The sequence below is a fragment of the Papilio machaon genome, chromosome 9 (assembly GCF_912999745.1).
Source record: "Papilio machaon chromosome 9, ilPapMach1.1, whole genome shotgun sequence".
In the NCBI taxonomy this organism is placed as follows: domain Eukaryota; kingdom Metazoa; phylum Arthropoda; class Insecta; order Lepidoptera; family Papilionidae; genus Papilio; species Papilio machaon.
The window spans coordinates 5,307,186-5,333,704 of record NC_059994.1 but is presented as its reverse complement, the minus strand read 5'-3'; the positions used below and the strand labels follow the sequence as shown (position 1 = coordinate 5,333,704).

Here is a 26,519-nt window from a genome sequence, read left to right as displayed (position 1 = left end):
TTTAACATTTCTAATCATGGTTAATATTATACGTAATTGTGTGTTGTAAGAAAGCGACAAAGCCAGAAATGCGTGAAAGCTTTGTAGTGTCGGTGCTTTTAATATGGTTTTGAATATAAAAAGACCACCTAACTTTTTAAAACCGTTACATGCACGTCACATTGTTGGCTGATTAGTTAAGTTATTTAAATTACTATTAATTTTTATTTTTTTGTTATTAACACCTTAGCTCCGGTACCGACTGACAAACCAAAATTTTGTTTGTAATAAATCTTTTGTTGTATTTTTTAATTCTACTGTTATATTTGAGTATATATATTGAGTACTTGGTAAATTTATTTTGTGCCAGTCCTTCTAATGCCTCCATTAGCGATGGCGTACCGCTCAAACCCTCCGACTGGGAAAGCTCTAGAAATCTCAGCAATAAATGCCCCGCAAGCGCTAAATTTATTTTTATCGTTTGTACCACTTAAGGAATAAGATTGAAAAACGCTCCCAATATTTCCCCGTAATTTGTCTGCGTATTTTTTTCTTACGGGGCAATAAAATATTTACGGGGTTCGGATGAATACAGGAGTGGATTTGTGAACGCCCTTGTTTTTCCACTTCGACAAATTAATTCATTTCTCTTCTTGAAATTATATCCATCGCCATAAATTATTCATCGATTCAATACATAAAGATGCTTCTAAAATATTCACAGAAGAAAAAATACTATTGAATGACATTACAATTATTAAAAACATTTATATACTTAACTAAAAATACAATAGACATGTATTGTATGATAACTTTTAAGATATTTTAAATACTCAAGATCTAGGTACAAAAAATAACTTTTTATTTTTCAGTAAGTAGGTACTAATGTCTCAGTGTTCGCTCGCAAAAACGCAATGCAAAAATTAACAAGTGCATTGTACTTTTCCTTCCGAGAACAGCGTATCTCGGATCTCGGGGCGTTGGTCAGTCATTACCTTACGGATGCAACGATGCACTCAGCGATATGATGTGCCGCCTCGCATAATCACACGATTCCTCTTAATACATACAAAAACTTATAATACCTACGACTACAACTTAAATACTTTAATACAGCAAAATGTCTGCAAGTCGTTATATTACTTCCGATAATAAGTATAAACTGTATTTCCTATCACGTACAACTCTCTATTCTGCCATTATGTGCATTTAAATTATTAATATTTCTTGAACACTCAAACCTTACTTAATCCTAGCCTTAATACCGATGGTTAGTTTTAAATAAGTTTTTGTAGACACCTTTTTATCGATTTAGATTAAATTACCTACTTTATGACAGAACCTTATGATTCAGCAGTAAAGAATCTAAGAACGTGGTTAGCTAGGTTATAACCCCAAATACTCTACATATACATGCCAGTGCACTATAACGTTTATAGACTTGAATATCATATTTAGGGACGGAGATGAATGCATCTCTTTGTTTCGCAAAGTTTATGTCCTTTTTTATTGCACCCGTCGTGTAACCTCAGTGACGTGATATAGGTACTTAAAGCTGCACTAAAAATGTGTATATTTTTTAAAACATCGTAATTGTACAACGCCCCAAAGAGAATGTCTAACTGCGTGACATCACGCGATCTGATAAAACAATTCAAAGTATCAGAATTGAGACATTATTCAATCACATCATACTTCCAAAATGACTTAAAAAGGTTTAGAATAATTTATGATGGCATCTAATCTTTTGACGTCGAACAAAATTGTTCAAGATGCTTAAAGAGATATAATTGTATTATATATTGCGTTATATCTACGAGTGTGTTATATATAAATGTAAAAAATTCTCACACTCCGTTATTATGAATGTAAAAATTATAGTATGATTCGTTAATATTTTCATCCGAATTTTCAGATCACAAAAATCATTAACCGAGGCAATTTAAAAAATGCTGGTAATTTAACATCGACCGCAATTTCGAAATCGATGTGACATTCCAATTTGGAACGCAATCATTATAAGAATCGTTTTTAATCTTTTCCGAGTTGTAAAATTCGTATAGAATTGGATGTCGTAAGCGTACAAGCGAATCGGTTTCAACGGAATTGGTTACTGCAAAAATATTGCAATATAAGATAAGCGAGGAAATGGAGGGTACATTCGACCGCCCGCAATGATTCGATATAATCCGCTGCGACATATGTCGCCCGACGTCTTTGCTGGACTTTTATTAAACGAAATATACAGGACAATATATGAACCACATAACTCATGCCGGGCGTCACACGTCACGGCGGTAAACGACCAGCCATATTTTATGACTTTATTTAGCAGATTGTCTAAAAGGTTACTTAATTTAGTAACAGTGAATAATTTAGAAACAATGATCTTATATTTCGTTTGTTACAATAAAATCTTATTGCCATAAGAAGTTATAAAATTATTTTGTAAATATATAAAGTTGTAGAGATCAGTTCTTCAGTTACGATGGTTATTGAGGGTCTATTGTTTTCGACAGAGACGTGTTTCACTTACAAAATAACATTTCCGAGTAAGGAAGGACTTGGTAAAATATTAACAGACGAATTATACATTAAAAAACCGTCGGAGCAGGTCAGGATATATTGTCATATTTACGGTGCTCATCTTTAAATAGGCAGATTTGTGTATATCGTCTGATTTTATTACGAAGAGTAAAATATTCGCGAAAGCGCGGTCGCGTGTTTGCCAAGCAGCGGGCTACGAGCTGCATGGAACAAGCGTCTTTATGTTTAGGCAAAACAAACACGCGCCTGCAGGTACCGCGAGAATAAATATTTATGTAAATGTAGGCAGGTACCTATCTCATTGCGTTACATCTGGCCTGAAAATTATTTTAGCCGCGCACCTAATTCTGGTACATTTGCGATGAGCTTAACAAGAACGGGCGAGCGGGGCTTTTCATCTTTGAAGCGCTACATTTACATTTTCGTCTCATTTATTTGCTATTTCGGGCCAAGAATCCCTCCCGCCTCCTCCTCGCCCTTCCCGGTTTCTCCCTGCAATGAATAAGTCTTGGCGTGCGTCAGAGGAGTGTAAAACGAAATTGGGAAGGAACGCTCTATAAAGTCTAATTAAGTTAAAATGAATGCACAAGTTAAAGGGACCGAACAAAATATACGAACGATTAATGAGCTTCGTTCGTATATTTTGTTCATTCCATTGGCCTCATTAGAATATTAAACAAACGTTATATTTTGATCAAATACACATGAAGCGTTTTGGAAAACAATTGGTGAACATCCTTTTAAATACAGATAAATTTTATAATATAAATAAACGTAAATCAAATAAAAGAAAACGTTTAGGCAGTGGTTTAAGTAAAAGAGGAAGCCGGATGGCGCATGATCAGAATGTAATCTCACAATTCCGACTTTTATTAAGATATTTACGAAGAAAAGGCGGCGTGTTGTTATTCAGCGGTCGTTTCATATAAAAATAACGCGTCCCTTAACGTAAACCTTTTGTCTCGGCGCGGCAGCCGCTTTCCTAATAGAAATGATTTTGTCGCCACCCCCTTGGTTGTCATTCGTGACGAGCTTTTGACAGGATGCAACTGTTTTTCATGATTATACTTTGAATTGCCTCATTAATAAGTACGAAAACCCTCAGTAGCCCTTAAGATATATCTCGACACAAATTATAAGAAGACATACAATTATATATGTATAACGGATTACAAATTCTCGGGACAATTTTAACAACAATTTCGATCGATAACGTAAAAATATGGATTTCAGTCTCGATTTCAAAGTTAATTAGTTTACTAGTAAACCGCTAGCTTATAAACTATAGCGAATGCCCGCAACTTCGATGGAGCGAAAAACAGATGGGTAGTTTTAAACACATTTTATAATTCCTTTGTCCTCAGTGAATAGCGAGAGGCCAACAAGATTTCCCATTCCACAAATAACTCCAATAAGCGAGAGGGTTACCTTGATATATTTTTACGGTGCGCTCTCATCTCGGGCCAGATTTCTCTGATAGAAAAACGAGCGAGCCACGAACCGCCCCCGAATATAAATCGCCTTGTTATATTTTCCGGAACATTGGGATTCATGAAGTTTGTGAGCCCTGACGACATGCTTCCACAGAAATACACACATAGATATTTTATATTACGCTATTCTGCTCGAAAATATCTAATAACGTAGCTGTTGTCACACAAAATGAGGACATTGTTATATAAAGAAAGATTAAGATCAAAATCTTCTTGGCTTGTAATTCATAAATTTGCAAAAAAAAAATATATTTTGTAAACAGAATTACATTGGCCTAAATCATGAAAAAGGATTTATATGTTTTTTTCTTCTAATTAGGCGTATAAATTACGTTTTTAGAAGAATTATGCAATAAAATTATTTGTATTAAACATCTTCATCATACATTACAAACATTATCTTAAAAATATTTCTTTTCTTAAAAATTTTCAAATACCATAGATAGTATATTACCAGTTTTTATAATGCCTTGATTTTTTGTTACAATTTTCATTACAATACACAATGAAGTGGCCTCACCCCTCTGAAAAGGGGTTATACAAAAGCTTTCATAGAAGTACGCCATTTCTGTGATGTTGATGCAAGAAAATGTAAATTTCTGTATTAATATTCTTAAAGCAGAAAGCAGCATTCTTAGCACTCACTAAATTAAAAAAAAGACAGGTAATGTTAAAAAAGAATATAACTTTATAGTAAAAACTAGCTGTCGCCCGCGACTCCGTCCGCGCGCACTTAAAAAAACTAAATGGGGGGGGGGGGGGGTTATGAAAAATAGATGTTGGCCGATTCTCAGACCTACTGAATATGCTCACAAAATTTCATGAGAATCGGTCAAGCCGTTTCGGAGGAGTACGGGAACGAAAACTGTGACACGAGAATTTTATATATTAGATTTACTTCGGTTTAAAACTGATATTGTATCAATAATTTTGTTGTTTGTAACTATTTATGTTAAGCAAATGATATCTTTAAAAGTATATATTCATAAAATTTTACATTTTATTTCTTTTGATATGTCAGCTTTAATGCTAAAACCTGTCTATTTAGCGTCAGGTTGATAAAGAAATTCCATGTATACGTGACTTAATATAAAATCTTCTGTAATGCAATATCTATTTGCATACGCATGTCGGCCTCCTTTGTTTATGTTTATTATTAATTCAGAGACAAGATAAAAACAAAATGTTTTTATTAATCAATATTGTTTAGTACATTGGATTGGATTCGATGCTCATGCATGTTGTTGTACTAGGTGAGTTGTTAACTGGATTACAAAATGCATTTTTTTAATAAAATCGATGCCTTTTACGTTATTTTTTAATTAAGGTACCCTAAGAATCAATGTAGAACGATTAAGAAAGTTTTTTTTAATAGTAATCATTTGAATGTAAAACCTTTTTTTAATATACATATGAGACGATTGGAACATCAAGAGGAAATGTTTTTACATACGCATTTAATTTATGATACATGTTATAAGGTTATATTACAGTAAAGGTGTTGAATTCATTGATAGATTGGTAACAAAAATAAATTATAATCTAAAATAGAAAAAAAAACAAGTCAATTCTTAATTGACATTTATATGTACATACTTAAGCAACTCTCAATGTGGTATATTTTCATTTTGATTTGTTTTAAAGTCGCTTGGATTTTTAGAAATATGAGACCTAATTAAATAATTTTAAATATTTTATATTAAGTCTGAAAATTGATGTGTATCAAATGTAAATGTGTATGTTGATGTAATAAAATATTCAATAGATGCTTATCGGGCAAATGAACTCAAAACATTTTTTATAACCTAAATGTTAATCTAATTTTCAATCATATAATAAAATCAAGATTTTTAATGAATAAGGTTATATTATTTATATCATAAGTCAGATATTATAGTATTGACATATTTTAACTTCTCAGAACGAAAACAAAATTTATCACAAATACTTTCGTATATATTCTCTTACAAGTTAAATGAAAATACTGTACCTAACGACTTTATCTTCCCAGTTCTACCTACATAACTTATATAGCCAGGTCTGACTAAATAAAACTTTAAGCGTAAACCTGTTTGAGAGCCAGTCCAAGTTATTAACATTCGTATGCAAATCGGCCATTTTCCACAGAACTCCAGTCAGCGGGGACTTTATCATTTCGTTACAGATGCGATAACGCTGGAATATTTTTATTTTTATTCATAAGGCTTCTGGGTTTCTCTTGAATCCCGAGATACGGCGGGCAGGATCATAATTTTCATTTGAATTAGGTAGGTACATAAATACATTAAGTGGAATAATGTATATAATATACGGAAATCTTATTTAACAAAATAGTTTAAACTTTTTTTTTCAGCAGTAGGTTCGTGGTTTTGTAACAAATTACCTACTTAAATAAAATTAATATTTTATATTGGTTTAACTAATAAGTAAAAGATAAACAGACAGCATTTGCCTTCTTGGCTTTAAATAATAACAGAAGCAGCAAAGGCCAGTAAATTAAAGAAACAAAAAAGGGGTAACAATGCAGCGGTTGCGTAACACAGAACAAAGGGCGTAAGCTCGAAGTCGGTATGAATATGAATGAATTGCTCACTGAAATTGGGCCACGCAATAAACGGAAATGACGTTCAGAAATATAGGTTACCATCCTCTTTTTAGTAGATTAAAAAATTTCACCACAATTTCTCTTAAAAATTACTTAATAAATAGAAATTTAGAAAATAGTTAGCATTAGTAACTATACCTAACTTAAGTTGTATTCTTTACTAGTAAGTAGTAAGATAACTATCGCAGAATTTATAACTTTAATATAGTAATTATATCTATAGACAAGTTTCCTAATAAATCTCGTAATTAACTTAATTTAAAACAAAAGCAATCAGCGATGTAACGTCTCTGCGACAAATATCATTTGAGCGGAGTTTTAGTGTGCGGCAAGTGATTCGACTCCACCGCGTGGGTAATTTCCTCTGTCCAACGAGCTCCCTCGAGTTTCGGCCGGGTATTTATTAAATTGCTCGGGCAAAGGCCCCATATCAAAGCGGACCACGGACTAAGCCCGCACCTCTCTTAAATAAAGGTCTAGCTTAATACGTGTTGTGCGTACAATAGCACTTATGTGCGCGCCTTAATTAGAACCGGAGTGTGACATGTAGCATAAGTATTTCATTTATAACCTCCCAAGTATTTTAATCAAATGTCATATATATACTGAGAGACGTTTGTGTTTTTACCCGACTGACAAAGATGATAATCTTTTTCCATGTATTCAACTTTTTCCTATGAGTCTGAGATGTTCTTTGAAAAATATTAATGGATAACAAAATAAATAAATGCCTTTTGAAATTTATGTAGGTATTTTCTATAGGCCGTGTATAACCGAAAACAAAACCTATATAAACATTTTCGTCTTTGAAGGCACAATGGAGGAAATACCACGGCCGCAACTTCCGACTCACCGGAAACGTTATCTTAACTTGGACTAAACAACTCACTCCGAGTTTACTTTACGATTTCACTCTTCTCTCATAAATAACATAAAGCCTGCAAGCTAAACCCGTCTTTCTTTGTACCCTTAAAAGGCATAAATTTCTGTAAAGGTTGGGTAAATGTTGACCCTTTAGTCTATCTGGAATAGCATTGTTCCTTCAGCAAGTCTCAAGGACTAATAAAGTGGTCACCACAAAACTAAAACTCTAGCGATTTTACTTAAAACTTGTTTTCTATTTCTGTTTAAAGAAAATATTACAAAAATAATATCTGGTAAAGGATTTCTTAAATATCAACTGCCTGGGCAAAACATGAAAAATTTATATTCTTTTTCATGAAGGACTTAAACGTTACTTATAATATGACTATCTCAGTTAAAGACCAAATGAAGTCATGTATTTGTATTTTTTATACAAAATTTTTCTTTTGCTTCCATTCAGTTACTTACTTTATCTTTTGCTGGCATTGAAGGAAAAATAAGAGTAAACAAAAATCATTTATATTCGATTGAAATAATGTAAAGTATCTGGAAGCATCCAGATTAAAAAACATTGGCCCTAATACGCTAGAATTACGAGACAAAAGATTGTCAGTTACGGTCTCGGCCGCTGATCGTACCGAATCGCTGAGCGGCTAAAGTGCCTCGTAAATCTAGCGATCGCACCGACGTATGAAAACATCCACACGACGCGATACGACTACGGAACGATAACTGTACGACAACAAACGAACGTTTTTATTCAAAAAGTACATCCTACCTAATTTGCATTAAGTATATGTATATTTCTTACTCTGATATGTTAAATATATTAAACTTATAACTAATAAATGAATTAAATTACTTATGGATATGAATTTTTTATTATTCTAATATAGTTATTATTACATTTTTAACACAATTCAATTTTTATTCGAATTCATATTACAAAAAATAATGTCTAAACACTAATAAAGCCTATCAATTTGAAATTAAGGCGAATCCGTTGCATACAAAACATTTATAATTATTTTTTTATAGATGTGTACTATCCTTATTCCAATCCTAGTGCAAATCAGTGTAGGCAGTTAACTTAAACTTCAAGGTCAAATTAACATCGGATATTCAACTGTAACACCCAACGAATACAGAAATAATGCAATTGGAGAGTCAGATGCACGGTCGCCTACAGGTTGTTCCAAGTTCAAAAAACGGAACGAGTTAGTTCGGGCGCAGATCTTTAAAAATATCCGCCGACGGCGACCATGTTGCGCGGCGGACCAATCACAGATCGTCCCGCGCTGCGCCAAACATGGCGGATACTGAAGTGTATTATCATTTCCTATTATTATATTACAAAGGATGGCCGTCAGACAAACTTTGGAGTATAGAAATTGTATTTAGGAAAATAACCTTATGAGATCTGATCCTTACTAATAATCTGAACGGATTTGCGTAGTGAGTACGAAGACGGCGAACTTTTTCTAAAGTTTATATGATGGAAATATAAATTGGTTTGTAAATAAAAAATTCGCAAAGATGCTTTGGCATTACCGCCGATAACTAATTGATTTTTATTTGAGAAGTAGCATATTTTCGATATTTTTATCTTACTTTAAAGTAAAAAGTTTTATGCATTTAAACTTGAACTAAAGTCGAAAGTTGTTAGTTGTTTTATTGATAACGAAACGCAGTTTAATTACGCTAATATATTCTAATTACTGATACGATTGCAAGTTGTAAGTAGAAGTAGGTATATAACTCCACTCCAGTGATAAAGTGAGCGAGTAATATCAGAACAGATGTTCAGGGGTGAACGACCCGATGGTACCCGTCTCGCGTCTTACACTACACTATTCTATCGCGTACACGCATTCGTTAATTGGAACTTACGCCGCGATTTCTACACAAAACAAAAATTATATTACTTATTTTATGTTTGCTGAGAACCGTTTAAAAATTTATTAAAATTCTTCCTCTGTTATAATTAAACTTAATATTTAATTAATAAAAAAATAATAATACATTCATGGAAGGAAAGTTATTTATATCATTAAGTGAATTTCACTCTGCACATTTTAATAATTAATAAAGGTACCTGAATATTACATATCCCTACTTAATATTTAGCTGTTTGTGTAGATATTAAGAAATTAACAATAATAATTAAGATTGAACTTTATTTACACAAGTTTTATGCGTGGGTGTACCTACTTGTTTTAACAACTTCTTTTTTGGGACAAAAAAATAACACAGCATCATTAAAAATTACCAAAGAGACAAGCATTTCTTATCAAAATCTTTACTTTCGTATTACGGCATTAAAATGTGCCGTTCTTTTAAATACCTTTTGATAAAGCCTTTGTACGGAATTTTATGTAGTTTTTTCTGCGTAATAATTAGGGGGTGTTAAGACAGGTTACAAAAGGGACGGGAATGAAATAATGGTGATTTGGAAAAATTATATTATAAAAAGGGAAAAAGAAAGTTTCCGAGGGTTAGGGCGGCGGCGTCGTTCAAAGGCATTATTATAAAATGTTCCAATTTAAATTCAAACATAAAATGGAGCTCGTATTGAGTCCGCTAAGGATTATATTGTTGTAGGAAGGACGAATTCGAGACGCTACATTAAACATAAGATTGTAAGATAGCATGATTTGAAATTTTTGAAATATGTTTCCTGTATACCTTGAAATTAAATTAAGAATACTTTTAATATTGTTTTGTATTTAATATTAAATATTTTTAGTACTATAAAAACGCAAAATGGTAATTAGCTATGTATTTATGTATTAGACCTGGCTTCCTCTTAGACAAAGTAAATTCGCTTCGAAGCAATTCCACAACGAAATTCACGTCTTATCTCTTTAATGCGAATGCACGTTGTCTAGAGGGGGCTGACCAAGCTTAGCAATGAATATGACTTCTCATTAATATTCGTCAAATTCTGTCGACCTACTCCGTAATATTTTCAGCACAGAAAACACATCTAAGGTAATGGTTGAATTCAGTACATTATTCCTCTTTACCTGATCGTGATTTTACTACAACATTTGCTCAAATTGGAAAAGCAGGATCGATTGCGCCTCGCAGCGTTAACTTGAGCTATAAAAACTTTGTTAGTCGATAGCATCGCTAACTAAACTCTTTACTTAGAACATTTCTATCCGGGAAATTACTGCAAGCATTCTCTTTGAGATAAGGAATTACATTAAGTAATGACGACTGGTAAGAATTAAGTTAGTATGAGTGAAATATTTCCTTAAAAATCTATTTTAATTTGCGATCAACAAAAACTTAAGCCTTATTAGACTTAAAATATCTAAGCTTGGAAAGATTTAAGTTTATACTGAAATTATCTACGTCTTTATGTAGTCACTGCTACGGTGAAAATATTACATCATAAAAATACTATATATTTTATTTTATATTTAATTTTATTTTTAATTCTTACAACATCTGGTAAAATATTCTGTTAAAGTTTAATTAGTTATTTAAGGTGAAATATTTGAACTAAGCAGTTTAAGTCTGCGGCAGATACGGGTATCTACCTCCGCAGGCGTAGTAATTACGAAATCCACCGACGCGGCCTCCAATTACAAAATATTCCCTAGAGATTCCAATTAAAACGCTCATCCGCAAAATTCCAAGGAAACTTTCGACTCTAAACCTCCCTTTCCTCTTGATACCTTCGTACATCTCGCTCTCTCTGTTACTCTCTTGGGTTATGGCTCGCTTTGAATTCTTGGGATACTTAGCTCCGGCAAATGTATTCTTGCTTTAGATGGAATGCCTTTCGCGTTATACGTATTTAATAGTTGAATAAATTTTGTAAAATCATTTACAAGTCCCTTCGTTGCATTTATTTCAATAATAAATAGTTAAATTATTATTAATTTTCAATTATTATGCTAAAATTAAATAAATAATCTCATATAGGAGTTGAAACTTTTTTTGATTACAGTACCTAGAAGTCGTAAGAATCAAAGCTTAGCAGATTAAAGGTCAGTAGACATACCTACTTTATATATTTTTTAACATTTAATAGACTATCTTAAAATAAAGGACGTGAAATAGTCAATTGAGGTAGATATTTAGATAGCTTTACCTTGAAATTAAAAAACGTGGAAACAATTGATTTAGAAATTTCATTAAATTCAATGTTTTGATATTGTCTACATAAGTCAAAGAAATGTAGGAAGTATCTTTCTTGTTTAATCCCCGTCGCGGGTCTGTGGGCACGCTCGCGGTATTTAACTATACGTAATAATGTGAAACAATATATCGCGGCGCTTAAGAGTTCGCTACATAAAGCTCGCCCCGAGAATAAATGGATTACTCGTGTCCGCACCACGGCGCGCCATCTAGCGGGGGCAGACGTAGCTATGAATTATTGTTATTGCATGGATTTCCCTCCTTCCGGTCTTGTTTTCACTCACACCCCAGTGAGGAAATATCATACAAGTATAAAAGGAAAAAATCTATAATTAGTATACCAAGGAATAACTTACATTAAACTTTTTTCTAACTTTTAAAAATGACATTAAAGTAAGTTTTACACATGCATAAATAAGTGATAATTGTAATCATTGCTAATCGTATATGTAAATAAAACCTACTTGGATGTCATAATACCATTATCAGAGGATGTGGATAATAAAAGATAATTGGAATTTAATTCAAATTTCTCTGATATCGATATGGTGTAATGATGTTATTTGCTATCGATACATATCCGTTCGTTCGATTTTATTATTCGATCGTTGAAGCATTTACTTAACTGCGTAACCTTGGACACAAGACTTTTCTTTTAAAATGTTGAAACGTAACTCTTTAGCATGATTATTATCATCTTAATTCGTACACATTTTAATGAAATGAGGTTTAAAAATCTGCATAACATGTCATTTATAGATTAAGGTCATTTACATTATGCTTCAAAAGCGGTACTTCTATAAATGTGTTATAATTAATTATTAATATACAATCAAACTCATTTCGCTGTATTATTACATGAAAATAAGATTGGTGCTACCGGTTGGCCGGCAAATGTTGATCGTCAACTGCTGAACGACCAATGCCAACTCATTGAATCTGTTGATGCCGATTGCTTTAACTCAGTGTATGGCCCTTTGGGCTCTTTATCTCCTTTATCACTTTTGATGAAAATTGAAATATAAAATATTTCCATATTTAAAGATAGGTTTAACGGTATATTAGTACTGTACTATGTCTACCCTTCTATATTATGAGGAAGACAACGATCACCAGTTAGTCTGCTAACCAATACGAGTTTATATCTCTACGTACTTAAGGTGTAAGCGAGATGGATAATGGAATGCGCAGCTTATTAGCGTAGCTTAAACGTCGGCCGTCATCAGAACACCCGCGTTGCCTCGTAATCATCACCAATTATTTTTAATTCTCGTTAAACTTGCTTCACTTCTCGATAAAAACTTAGGGTTATTATTAACTATGTTTTTATTAAGTTATATTAAAGTTGCAGACAATTTACGATATGTGATTGTATTATCTGTTCGTATCTGTCTCTTTTGATGGAATCGTCAGATAGTTTTACGGGTGCAACTGTTGTGGCGTTAAACATAAAATAATAATTGTAACTCATTAATGACACCAAAATGTTATTTTTTTCATATCAATTAATTTAAAAAAATGTACCAGAAAAAGCAAATTATTTTAATTTAATTTTACGATATTTTTCCATATGAACAGCATTATTGTAAAAATGTGGTTTTTTTTACAAAAAGAGGTCCTATGCCTTGTCGGCCACATTTATTATTCAATAACCTAAATTCCATTAAAATAAAAGTTAAAATATATATACAGAAATAGGTAGAATTTTATTAATAAGAAACAGAACAATAAACATTCCTAAGTCGGGTTGGTATACCGTAACCAAGTCAACTGAAATTACATTCCTGTTTCCCTTTTAATTAGCGTAATTAAGGCGCTCGGATTCCGACTGCTAATCGTTCGGGAACAAACCTCAATAGCTATTGTTCTAACCAATGTTTACAACTAATTTTCACTTATTATGGAACAAAATTATATTGAAAATACAGTGAGAATTACCTAACATTAAATTCATTATCTTTCAAGACTTTAATAGGTCCACGTGATCAATAGTCAAGAACATTTTGTAGACCTCCCACATACAGCGCTAGTTGTTTTCATTCACTTTATTGATATTGGAGTTCGTATTACATATCTAAATTTGTATAAAGTGTGTAAATTATATTTGTGACAGAACATACCATATTCATTTAAGATAAACGAAGATACATAATGTACTATGTAATGTTATAAATTATGTAGGTACATCGACGGAGCCCAATCGTCTGCGTGACTTATCAAGTATTTTAACAACAACGTAACTTTCGACCACACACTGAGAATTGTTTCGACCGGATTAATTCATTATTAAAATAATGTAAGGAATGCTCAGCTGCAACAATTTAACTGTTTCTCTACATCATTTTATTTTGAGGTATTTAATAAATTATACATATGAGTTTTTTAATTGTACCACCCACATGGTAAGTTCTTTAATAGTGTACAGTTATAGATGGTCGTGCCATTTACAGTTGTCTAGAATAGGTACACTATAGTTAAAGTTTTCATAAAAAAAGTTAAGAAGATATGTGACTAATGATGTAACATACATTCAGACACATGATTAGAGGAGCAAATTAAAGCCACATAAAAGTTACATTGTAGTAGGCATATTTATACAGATTGAGTTTTAGTGGTACCTAAAATAGCTTAAGGTATTTCAAATACATGTTTACTTTTTGTAGTTGAATTTATCTTACGCGATAAAAAAAATAGTTTACCATTTTGTCCCTCCATCGGTGTTTGGTTTTGGTGCGTGTCATGCGACGCTTGGCAGTCAGCCAGACGTCGCGAGTTCGCATCCGCGCCGTGTTTACATTAAAATGAATTATTAGAACTAAAACAAAGTTATCACAGACTCTAAACATGTTTAATACAACACAGCACTACTTTCACGCAGTAAATCTCGGACTAAACTGACGGTGTGTCGAACAGCTTTCTCTTTGTTGGCAAAAAAACTAATTTGAATTTTCATTCAAAATTGGGCCGAATCGGCTTTCTTAGAAGCGTCTGCGCAACGGTTACCATAAACATTGCTTTCATATTCATATCAGGGGTTTTGTCTATGCGATAGTTAAAATATTTGTTTGGAACAACTTATATTGTTGGGTGAATATAATAAATCTTCTATTTTGTTCTTTTGAATGTTGTGAATATGTTCTACTTTTAAATTTACTGTTTATTGTTTAAAATTTAATTATATTAATTATTAAGGACATGTGGTACCTTACATAGGTACCACATGTCCTTACATAGGTATCACATGTGTAAAACATTATTCAAGTAACATGATGTACTAATTTTACAACATACCTACTTGTAAAAAAATTATGGGCTTAGGAATATCTGAGCATAATGGCATAAATAAGCAATGACAAAGTGACAAAAATAGAAATTTTAATTATATTTTTACTTTTACTCCCAGACTTAATCCAGGTAAAATAAAAAGCACTTTCGCGTAGTATGTCTTATATATAATAATTTGTTGCTCCATTTCAAAAATGTTTTGAAATGATTCTGAAAATCGTAATCGTATGAAACTAAAAAAAAACAAAAGCAATTTTGAACGTTAAAACTTAATCTAAACAAGAATATGCAACGTCTAATTGGAATTGGAACCAGTGAAAACCATTCGTTACCAATAGAAAGGGTCCATAATTTTATTTATGTATTTATTTTAAATGAGTAGGTACTATTGTAATTAATGAGATCACTTTTCACGTAATAATTTAAAACAATAATTTTAGTACTTTTGGTATAAACGCCATCTTTCGGCAATGTAATGAACTTGAATTTATAAAGGTACGAAAAAGCTTTTTGACTAAGCATTAAAATATTATCAAGATACTCGTATTCATAGCTATATCTGTAAATGATTGTGTTGTAATAAATGCAAAATTTATATTGCATAGTTTTTGATTTTAAATTTCTTCATGACTGATTTTTCTATTTAAAACTCTACTTGGACACTTAATTGAAGTTAAAATGTTTTTGAATATTTTGTAAGTTAAAGTAAAGGAACGTACTGAGGAAATATGTAGCATACCTTGAAATTCCGCAGCTCAATTGTATTGTTTACACTTGTATTTATGTAACATATTGGGATTTCAATTTTTTTTATAAAAAAAGGGATGGATAACAAATTATTTTTACACAACATTTTCGTTACCAGTAACAGAGTTTTTTGACGTTTAATCGCTGTATAAATCAGACTGCAAGTAATTATCACAACTAGGTGAAAATTCAGAATTATTTTACGCAAGTTTATAATCAATATTTTGTATTTAACCATTTTTATTTTTAACTTTTTGGGGTTGAAGAATAGCGCCATCTATATTTTATGCAACGTACTACTACTACTACTATTTGCTTTGTTAACACTACATGTATCTTCAACATTTGGTGAATTTTACAGAAAGTGTAATTGACCTAATATTAAAAAAAATGTTTTATTAACAAACTACTACGCCTAACTAACGGCGTTTAGACTAATTTTATGATTACTTAAGCGTTCCCTTATTGTTCATTATTTGACACTTAATCTACATACACCAAAAGAGGTTGTAACCTGACTACTCGATAACATCTAATGTTGATACAAACAAGAAAACTTTTAATGGGTTACATTTATTATATTAGTTATTCAGTTATAAAATATTTATATTTGTCTAAGAAAATATTAAAAGAATTCAACGGTAGCAAAATTTGAAAATAAAAACAGATATCGAAATAATTTTTAATTCGTTAAACGTAAAATATAATGACTTAAAAAGAAGATATCAGTTTTTGGAAAAAAAATCAGTTAAGTTTGCCAAATGTTCTATATAACTGACTCTAAGACCCACCCATCTTGCACGAACGGGAACTCTATTGGAATGCAAACAAAAGTATTTTTTGTACATGTGTGCATCAGACACTCCAATGCGATAGCACGTTCCGTCGATCAAGCGACGCCATACTTGTTGATCTTTTGTCTCTATCGCTCTTATGACCGTATCAAATGCTAAATACGAAACGCATTTCACTATCTCCCTCGCACAGACATGAGCATTTAGGAAGAGGCTGATTGCCTTCTTTTGATTCGAGGAGGGGAATGAAATATTTGAAACTAAAAATATGGCCGGAGTTTCTTGTCGTCCGGAATTTACTCCGCAAGTTCAACTAAATTTAAGCTCGATTTTAATTAAATGAATGCCGAATTGGATTTACTTACAAAAAATATATACAAAATTGAAAAAATCTCTTAGTCTTGTTGTTTCATTTAAGGAATATTTCCTCTTAAAAAATAAATACTTTTTGTAAGAATTAAATTTCATTATTTTAACATACCGTTTAGGCAACGTCGTGCAGATGCTTCAAAGAATTTTCTTTACACCATCTTGATGAGATCTGCAAACAATAAAATATAAAATATGATTAATTTCAGGATGATAGTTAAAATTATGTAAATAATTAATTTATCTATTTGTATTCATTATTTGATGTAAGGCTTTTGTTCCATATTTGAAATGTTTTCACACTTTAACAATTTAAAAAAGACACAAAAATCGATCATTTACAGACTGCTATAAAATTACTTTTTAATTAAATTAAACTTTTTCTTAGTTTTTCTCTACAATATGTAGTCGTCTCGTAAATTAGTGCCAGGTACAGGGTACGGAGTGCAGTAACGCGTATTATTTACAGCCTCGCAGCGCCGCGGAGATAATCTTTACTAAGTGCACGTTTTACAGGTCGGCGCGGTGCCCGCCACTTTACTTTATGGTAAGTTAAGCAAATATTAATGGCGGAGAATTTACGGCCCGCCTTTAAAGTGATGGCGGTCCTAAGTTGTGTTGCGCCCACGCGGAAACCACTACGCCTGATATGTATGCTTTATATTTAATTTTATTATTTATGTTATTTATATAAAACCTTTTAGTACAACTTACCGACTAATAAATACAATACCGATAATAAAAGTGAGAGAAATCAACTAACAATTTTGGACGACTTCGATTTACTTATCTGTATGCAAACATCTAGATTATCTTAGTACGCCCTTCGTCTTAGTTCGTTTCGAAATAAAAAAATAAAATGCTCAAAGTTATTTCGTTAAAAAATGGTATAAGACACATAGTATAACAACTACTTAGGATAGTGGTACTGGCTTACAATTTCTCCTAGCATATCTCTTGCTAACTAATCATAATTAAGTAAAACCTAAAAGCAACGGTCACTGTTATTATATTGAAAATTTAAATGAAAAGCATTCACTTCCCTACACACGACATTAAATGATTACAACGAAACCGTAATCAAGTCGACATTCAAAATAATTATAAGGCAGATTATATACACGCTAATATAAAACCATTAAGAAAACGGGGTTCTTTATCGCAGCAACAAGTTAAATTGTGGATAATAAAATATAATTTACAATGGTTCGCGGCCGGAGCAGGTCAAGAGGCATGAGGCATGCGCTTGGGCACGCAACGTCATCGCAAGTTGAGATTGATACACTCAATAAACTGAATTTATTGCAATACAGCCGTAAACTTGGCTCTTAATGGCTAATCATAATCGCAGTTTAACGTATAAACACTGTCCAATCATATTCTTAAAAATACGAAGTTAGTTCTATTTAATGGACAGATTGCACACCAACTCGAATAAGATACATTTACATAGTACACGCAGCACTCAAAAATTTTAAATGATGTCTTTTAGTATTTAGTAGGAGAACCTACACTAAGTGTCTCTATAAGCGTTTTAGTAACGACACATAAGAGCTCATTTAGTAAAATACTAGCTATTACCCGCGACTCCGTCCGCGCGGAATAAAAAAAATGCGCACAAGATAAAAAAAGTTCCTATGTCCGTCTCCTAGTTCTAAGCTACCTCCCCATCAATTTTCAGCTAAATCAGTTCGACCGATCTTGAGTTGTAAATAGTGTAACTAACACGACTTTCTTTTATATAAATAGACTAGCTTTTACCCGCGACTCCGTCAGCGCGGAATAAAAAATAGAAAACGGGGTAAAAATTATCCTATGTCCGTTTCCTGGTTCTAAGCTACCTGCTCACCAATTTTCAGTCAAATAGATTCAGCCGTTCTTGAGTTATGAATAGTGTAACTAACACGACTTTCTTTTATATATATAGATGTAAATCGTAGGACAAGCATTAAGCGAATCTATTAAGAGAGACCACCTAAATGAATCTGAGAGTGCGATTAATACAATATAAAAGATTATAATTAAGCAGAAGTAAAAGTGAAAAAACATAACATACACCATTCGTCCTTCCCACAGATGTATACATACGAATATATACATATCGTAAAAACTGTTGAATGTAAAGAATTATATTCCTCTTGTTTTCAATGACCATGAATTATTATAATTTAATTTGAATATATTACAAAGAAGGTTATGCGAATTACCGTTGTTAACCGTGCTTAATTTTTTAAATAAGTAGTGATATGACGAAGATTGCCTGAGTAGTGGAACAACTAGTTAGAGTTAAATTTATTGTGTGCTGAGAATTAGATATAGGATTATTGCTATACACTAACCATAAATTTGCTAGATATTCTGCTGTATGGTACCTACTTACGAAGTCATTATTACAGTCAAGTAATCATCAACAAAAAATAAATGCCAAATTATCTATGATATTGCATCATCAAACGGACCGCGAGGTGTCTCAATAACAGCCTAATAAAACACACGGAAGGAGTCACAATGCTCCATAACCTACCGCAAAAGTTTGACATTACAACGTCGATTGTTTCATTGTTTACCGTATAAAATTTATAGTACATACCGTACAGTTTATGAGAGCACCGCAGTGTATTGACCTTTAATCGCCTGATTACGCTTTTTTAATGGATATTTGTTAATATTTTATTGTCGACTTGCGATAAGAGGCCGTTCCTTCTTATTCGCCTTAATGGATCGTTGTTTTATTGTAAAGAATTTTATGTTCTGTTCGATTTTAACATTTTACAACTTTATTAAAGTTTCACAGTTATAGGCCTTAATATTTATAAATTGTATCCAATAGAATATTAATTATTATAAATTTAATATAATAATAATTAGTAAATTTTGTTTTAACACACAGAGCAAGAAAAAGAAATGTACCTTTATACATGCCCTCATTTTCAGCAACCTTGTAGCAATAAGCATATAAACAGCTGAACCATAGCTACGCGAACGATCTACGGCAGGCAGACAGTAGCCTGTAACTCCGTTCCATTCAAAGGCGCGGCTGCCGATCGCCCAAACACCGGTTGTTTGGTGATGTTGTAAATCAAATCATCAATTATCGACAATCGTTTACACTCGCGACGCCGCCGTGTAAACAATCCGAACGTTAAAACTGCTGCTACCGACGTTTTACGGCTATAAGATTTGGAGGAAAATCGATTTTATTCGCTCGCTTTCTAATCGATTCATGGTTAAAGTCGCGCGGAGTAGCGCACCGACTATGATATTCTGATTTTTTTCTGTAGGAAGTGGTTAGCGGATACGACTGGAGGAAGAAAAATGGACGAAAGATGTAAACAACGTGCCTCGCATCGACGATATTAAGGCCCAACCCTATTTTTTTTTTTTCATGAACTATTTAACTTTTAAAAATTATTGACCTATTAAAGTAGATGAAAGTATGTATTCTTATTTAAATAAACTGAATTTAATTATTTTAAATATATTTCTGACATGAAATTATTATTTCGTTATGATGAAAAGTATTAAAAGTATGATATTTGCACTATTAAAAAGTCGGTTAAGCCAGTAATTCTTAATCTTATAACAATTTTCCATTTCCTTCAATACCTACTTCATTTTATAAAATGTAAATTGTGTGTTTGTAAAACATTAAAAAAAATAACATGAACGCTTTTACAACCTTAAAGCGCGATACAACATGAAGAAAACTTAATAATATTAAATTATAATTCCTTACCTAATTTAATCTTCTAAAATGAAATAAACCTTTTTAAGACACTCAACTGATAGTAGTAATAAAGATAAAATGAAGACTCGCGGCCGAGTGTGGCCGGGGATGAGCCATCGGGGCAACTGAACGCATCGGCCCACCAACAATTGTAGCACATATTTATGCCGCTAACAAAGCACCAACAAATTGATATGTTTATCTACAAAGGACAATAAATTCATTCAGCCCGGGCCCACCCTTTAGCGAGGGGATACACCCTTCTGTTTAAAAAATTGCGAAATATTACATAAATAATAAAAAATATTCGGGCGCCCCATGGATGTCCCCTATCATTCCGTGAGAGATAATTCTGACCAGCCTATAGTTCCGGTGCAATGGTCTGTAATGCTTTAGAAACTTTAACATCGTACATTATTCATACCACACATATAACTTTGTATCTTCTTTAATATAAGCTACTAGCTTTTACCCGCGACTCCGTCCGCGCGGAATAAAAAAATAGAAAATGGGGTAAAAATTATCCTATGTCCGTTTCCTGGTTCTAAGCTACCTGCCCACCAATTTTCAGTCAAATAGATTCAGCCGTTCTTGAGTTATAAATGGTGTAACTAACACAACTTTCTTTTATATATATAGATATCGCATAAGTTTACATAGGTTTGTAACATTATAATTTTACATACGTGTTTTTTCAGACGACATTGAGTAGACGTTATTCATACTTAGTTTAATATGGTAAATAGTAGATTATTAGTTTTTGAAAGCTAAAAGCGTTGAATATAAAAGCTAAAGTTTTCTCTAATTTTATTCATAAGCTTGGTGATAGCTACAGGTGCGAATAATTTAATATGAAATATCTTTTAATGTTATAATTATCAAACATCTATTTCGTAGAACTTAACTACGAAGTTATGCATAGGAAATATATGACGATAACCATTGCTCAAAGCCTAAGATAATTAGTTTGATATTGTAAGTCTAAAATACATAATATTTAAAAGGGATCTGTTATCAAACCAACAGGATGGATGTAAAAGATTATTGGGGCGTGTATTGAATAAATTTGAGGAACTTGAATATTTATTTAAGTTCCTCTAAAAACTTCGGTTACAGTGTAGTACATTATGGTCTCTTTATGTAGTGAATCATAGCGTTATCGTTTCGTTTCGATATTATATAAAAAGATAACCATTTATTTGTCCTTATATTTATTGTCGTACCTTCCTAATTTAATCAAAAATATTAATAACCCGCAGATTCACTCAGTTACAAAAAATGGATACAATCGATTTAGTAACTAACCCCTTATATATAACCCTACACAAGGCTATAAAAATATCAAATCGAATCGCGAATAGGGGTATTCTATGTTTTAATTTTGGGTGTGATCGTTTGATGGGAAAAGTTATAATCACTATGGGGGCTTATAATTGTAATCGTACTATAATTAGTCCCAGCAGATCAATTTTAGACTGAAATATAGTTTCATGTTTTGACAATAAAGTATTATACCAAAGAACTTTAGCATTATTCTTTACTACCACTTATGGTCATATAAAATGAAGTGAAAAGTCCCTATTAAAATAACTTAATGTAATATTTAAGAGGTGAAATTTCGTTTATATAAAACCCTTCAAGTATGCTAAAAGGTTTTTCTAGATGTTTTTAGTTTTATTACAAAAAGACTATAAATCCACAGGAGGTACGCTCTTATAAAATAAACCGGCTATACTGTATACATGCTTATTTTATTTATTTATTCATTTATTGTATTTACCGTGACTAGAGCGATTATAGACCACCTAGAGACAAAACTACAATAGGTATTTATTTAATAAAAAATAGTGTAGGTACGTTTTGTACAGTTTTAATAGGATTAGTTTAAATATATCTACGTTGGTCACGTTTGTAACGTTCCCGAGTAGTTAGGTATTCAGAGTCGGACTCAGATTACAACGGCTTCTAAATATAAAACACCTTTTTCTTCCACCGGTTAGCGGGTGGAGCACTAATTCTGTATGTTTACGACTCTCCGCCGCCAGAGCAGGCCGGCCCAGATACCGCTCCCACGCCGGCAAAAGTCCCTTCACACGAGCGTAGGCGAACGGTGCATCGAACCTTATAAGACCATTTTAAAACGACTTACAAACAAAATTATATTCAACACTTAAATATGTCTCTTTTATTAATAAAAACGAAATCTTTTATTTTTGTATTCAATGTTATTAATTTTATACCGCAATGTTTTCCTTTAAAATGAGTATCATAAATGACCTGGCATATCTCCAGTGATAAGTTAAAAAGAAAACAGTCTTACATTTGATTCATGATCATGTGGCATTCTCTTAAAGTTCCCGTTAGTCGATTCAGACCACGGTATTTTCGAAATAACATTGGACAAAATTTATCGATATTACTTTCTTAACGAACATTGGGAAGCTCTTTGATTGAACTTGGGAATACTCGCGTGTGTTATTAAGTGGAGAATCATGTCAGGTAGAGAGGGTTACATTTATTGCGCATTGACTGAAGCATCGGGACCCATTTTAATATGGAAATGGAAATGTTAAGGTAGATATCATATACAGGTTAATCTTGTTTGAACCGACGCTTTTATATAGGCGGTTTTTTCACGTCTGGTATTTTGTGATTTCTTTTTATTAAATTTTATTAATATTAAGCAAAAAAGCTCGATAGATTTTTAGCTAGAAGAGTATTGATATCTGTAAATTGAACTTGTAGTCTAAGATTATCTCGTATAATTTGTAACAAGACATAACATAAATCTTACATCATAATATACAAGTCTAATTCGAACACTACCGGAAACATTCTCTAGACAAAACAAGTAAACATCATGAAACGTGAACCATAGAACTATAGCGTAGATTTTAATCGCATAGTAAAAGAGGCACGCGCCGAGCGATCATAATGCACTGGCTACCTATTCGTTATAAATCTCAACTTTTTATACACCACTAAACTGTTTTATTGCTTATTAACACGTGTTAAACGACTGAAGACTAAAACATTCATACAAAAGTCCGATCATTAACATTCTAATGTATTACAGTTATACTGCCCCGCGGGTTTAACTTATAACTAATTGCCCATGCTTTCTCGAAGCGTTTGTTCATGTGCTTTTCTACTATGTAACATGTATTAGTTAAGTCCTAATTTGATATGTATATATATATAATTATGTAACATTTTAATAAGACGATATCACTGATTAAAAGAAATAACAATTAATAATATATTAGAATTATTCTCTTCTTATTAATAATAACACGCAACATATTTAAATTATTTTTCGGGAAAGTTATAAGAAATTACGAAAACGATTGAACAAAACCTAAAGCAATATTTTTAAGTTACTCGACGATCAAGGTGCAGAAACTAGGTCGATTAATATAAAAAACAAAATGAACTATTCAACACAGTATCAAATTTACATTAATAACCAATGTAAATCAATTATTCGATTGATACAGTCAACGACTTTTAAATCGTAATAAAATGTACGAACGGCAGTCAATTTATTTATTGCCTTAAAGTTGTAAAACGATATTACACGCCATAATGACGTGTGTTATTGGCGTTTATTCTAACCATTTTACCATCAATGAGCACTTATAAAACGTTTATGATTATTATTTAATTAACACAAATTAGTGGCTACAAACAATAGTCACGTGACCATTCCGCCTCTCTCTATAAAACATTTATAAAATGCCGTTTAGTTTTTGGAGGTTCGAGGATGTTTAGTTTTTCTTGTTTCTTGTACGGTAGTTTTTACTTACCTTTTCGTAGCTCTTTAAAATTCCCAAAATGTAAATTATACTACTAATATTTTTCTATTACAAATTTAAAAAACTGAACTAAATAAAAAATCATCCCCCATTCTGTTTCATTACATACCAGTTTTGTACATAATCGCAATAAAGTTCCCTATGTAAGCCAACAAAGTGCTACAATTTACCACCGGCACCGGACCGTGTAAATTTGCCCTGATTTATTTATTGCTCACACGCAATATTAACAATGCAACGAATTTTAAAAGTGAAACGAAAAGGATTGTCCGTGAAAGGGTGTCCGAGCATTGTATGAGCGTCCTGTTATGCAAATGAGTACGCTGAAACCGAGAGTGTGACGCGACAATAGAGCAATATACGTTTTCATAAATTATCTGTGCGTTAGTTAAATTACGAGCGTCTTTTGTTATAAAGAGGTTTCACTTTATCGTGTAAAATGCACAAAGCGTTCCGATATTTTAATGAGAGCACCGTTGTTAAAGGGTAACATTTGCATAGTATTCATTTCTGGTCAAATATTTTGAGTTTTGTGGGAAACGAAAGTAATTGCACAAACCGCTTTCATTATACTGTGAGCTTGAGTTGGGATGTAACGTTTACGACTTTTGTGAAGTTTGCGTGATTTTTGCGTTCGACTTGTGATATCGAAGGATCACGCAAGGAATATACGTGAAAAGCGATCGTGTCGTACATATCTCGATAAGTACATTTACCAGTTGTTGTGATTTATATTCAGGTGCGTTCATGTTGTCGGATAGTTAAGTTTTTACGGTCACGATAGAGGGGCCGGGTGAGTGGAGCCGACGATTTGTTTATCGCTCGTAGCGGCGCGACGACAGCCGATGACGCGGTATCAACGCTGTTATGTGGATCTCTTTATGTAAGTGTCACCTTTAGTGCCCCATTTATTGCTTTTTGGTTACGTTAAAGCGCTCCAAACAACTATGACGGAAGGTATGTTCGATCTTAACATTTGCTAGGAAACTATATGCATCTACATACTTGGATTTCTTTATTTAGACCCCAAACATTTGTAAGTACTAGAAGATGTAATCATCAGCTCACTATATGTCCCCCACCGAGGAGTTCGGAGCCTACTCTTAGTTAGGGGTAACGAGGCCATAGTTAACCATGCTGCCTCAGTACGGGTTGGTTGACTTTACACATATCGGGTCTTGTCAGATATGTGCAGGATGCATCACGATGTTTTACTTCCACTCCAGAACATCGAATAGATGTAAACATGTAAATTTAAAATCAAACACATTGGTACATGGCAGGATTCGAACCAAGGAACTACAGATTGCAAGGCAAGTGCTTAACCCTTGAGCCACCGACGCTCTCATTGAAAATGTAAGATCAACATAATTTAAAAAAATAATCATCAAGCTTCAAATTTTAGCAAATATTTGTCTTGAAGAAAATTTAAATAATTACATTTCAATTAACCATCTAGATAAACGTTAATCGCAAATGTTATCCGTTCTTAAATGTCAATTCCGACCGCCATTTGCCACGAATCGAATCCAAGATGGCGTCGATAACCACACAGAGTGAAGTCATACATCAGGGAGTCTGTAATAAAATAGAAACGGTCCGGATCACGGGCTGTCCGGACATGATTACTATGAATCACCATAAATCAAACCCGCAGTAGCCCGCAGGCTAACTCTAATTGCACTAGATCTCTCCCGGAGCTGCTATAAATCATACATTTCGGTTGTGTGCGGGTACAATTTTTGCTTTATAGGTCGGTTTTTGTGTCGTTAAATCCGACTGACTGAACTTTCGGGTCTGTTTGTAGGATTAACGACGTGGTTTTTATCTTTCAGTGAAAATATTACTGACCTCATTTACGTTAATATAGATTTGCACAAATTCCGTTTTCAAAAGGACGAACGGAATATCTACCAATTTTATTATTACAGTTAAAAGTCTTGTGATCAAAATACTAATTAAAAGCCTTTCATTTTTTATGTCCTGTAATATTATATGAAGTGTATATCAATTGTAAGGTTAAAACTTCAAAACAAAGATACGATATCATTACTGAAATAATTTCTATAAATCACAATTTCTGGTACAAAAAAGTCTATAACTTCTTGTTAAATTAACTGTGTGTTCTAATGGATAGCAATC

General features: G+C 32.6%; 1 protein-coding gene across 3 annotated transcripts in view; it reads right to left on the bottom strand.

Moving 5' to 3' along the window:
- LOC106711860 (homeobox protein abdominal-B) overlaps positions 1-26,519 on the bottom strand; it is a 76,038-nt gene that overhangs the window by 15,288 nt on the left and 34,231 nt on the right. For 2 of the 3 annotated variants that reach the window (XM_014504272.2, XM_014504273.2), the window contains one exon: positions 16,948-17,007. The gene's annotated coding sequence lies outside the window, so the exon portion shown is untranslated. Of the gene's footprint in view, positions 1-14,339; positions 14,360-16,947; positions 17,008-26,519 lie in introns of those variants that run through there. The other variant, XM_045679216.1, reaches the window with a different exon arrangement.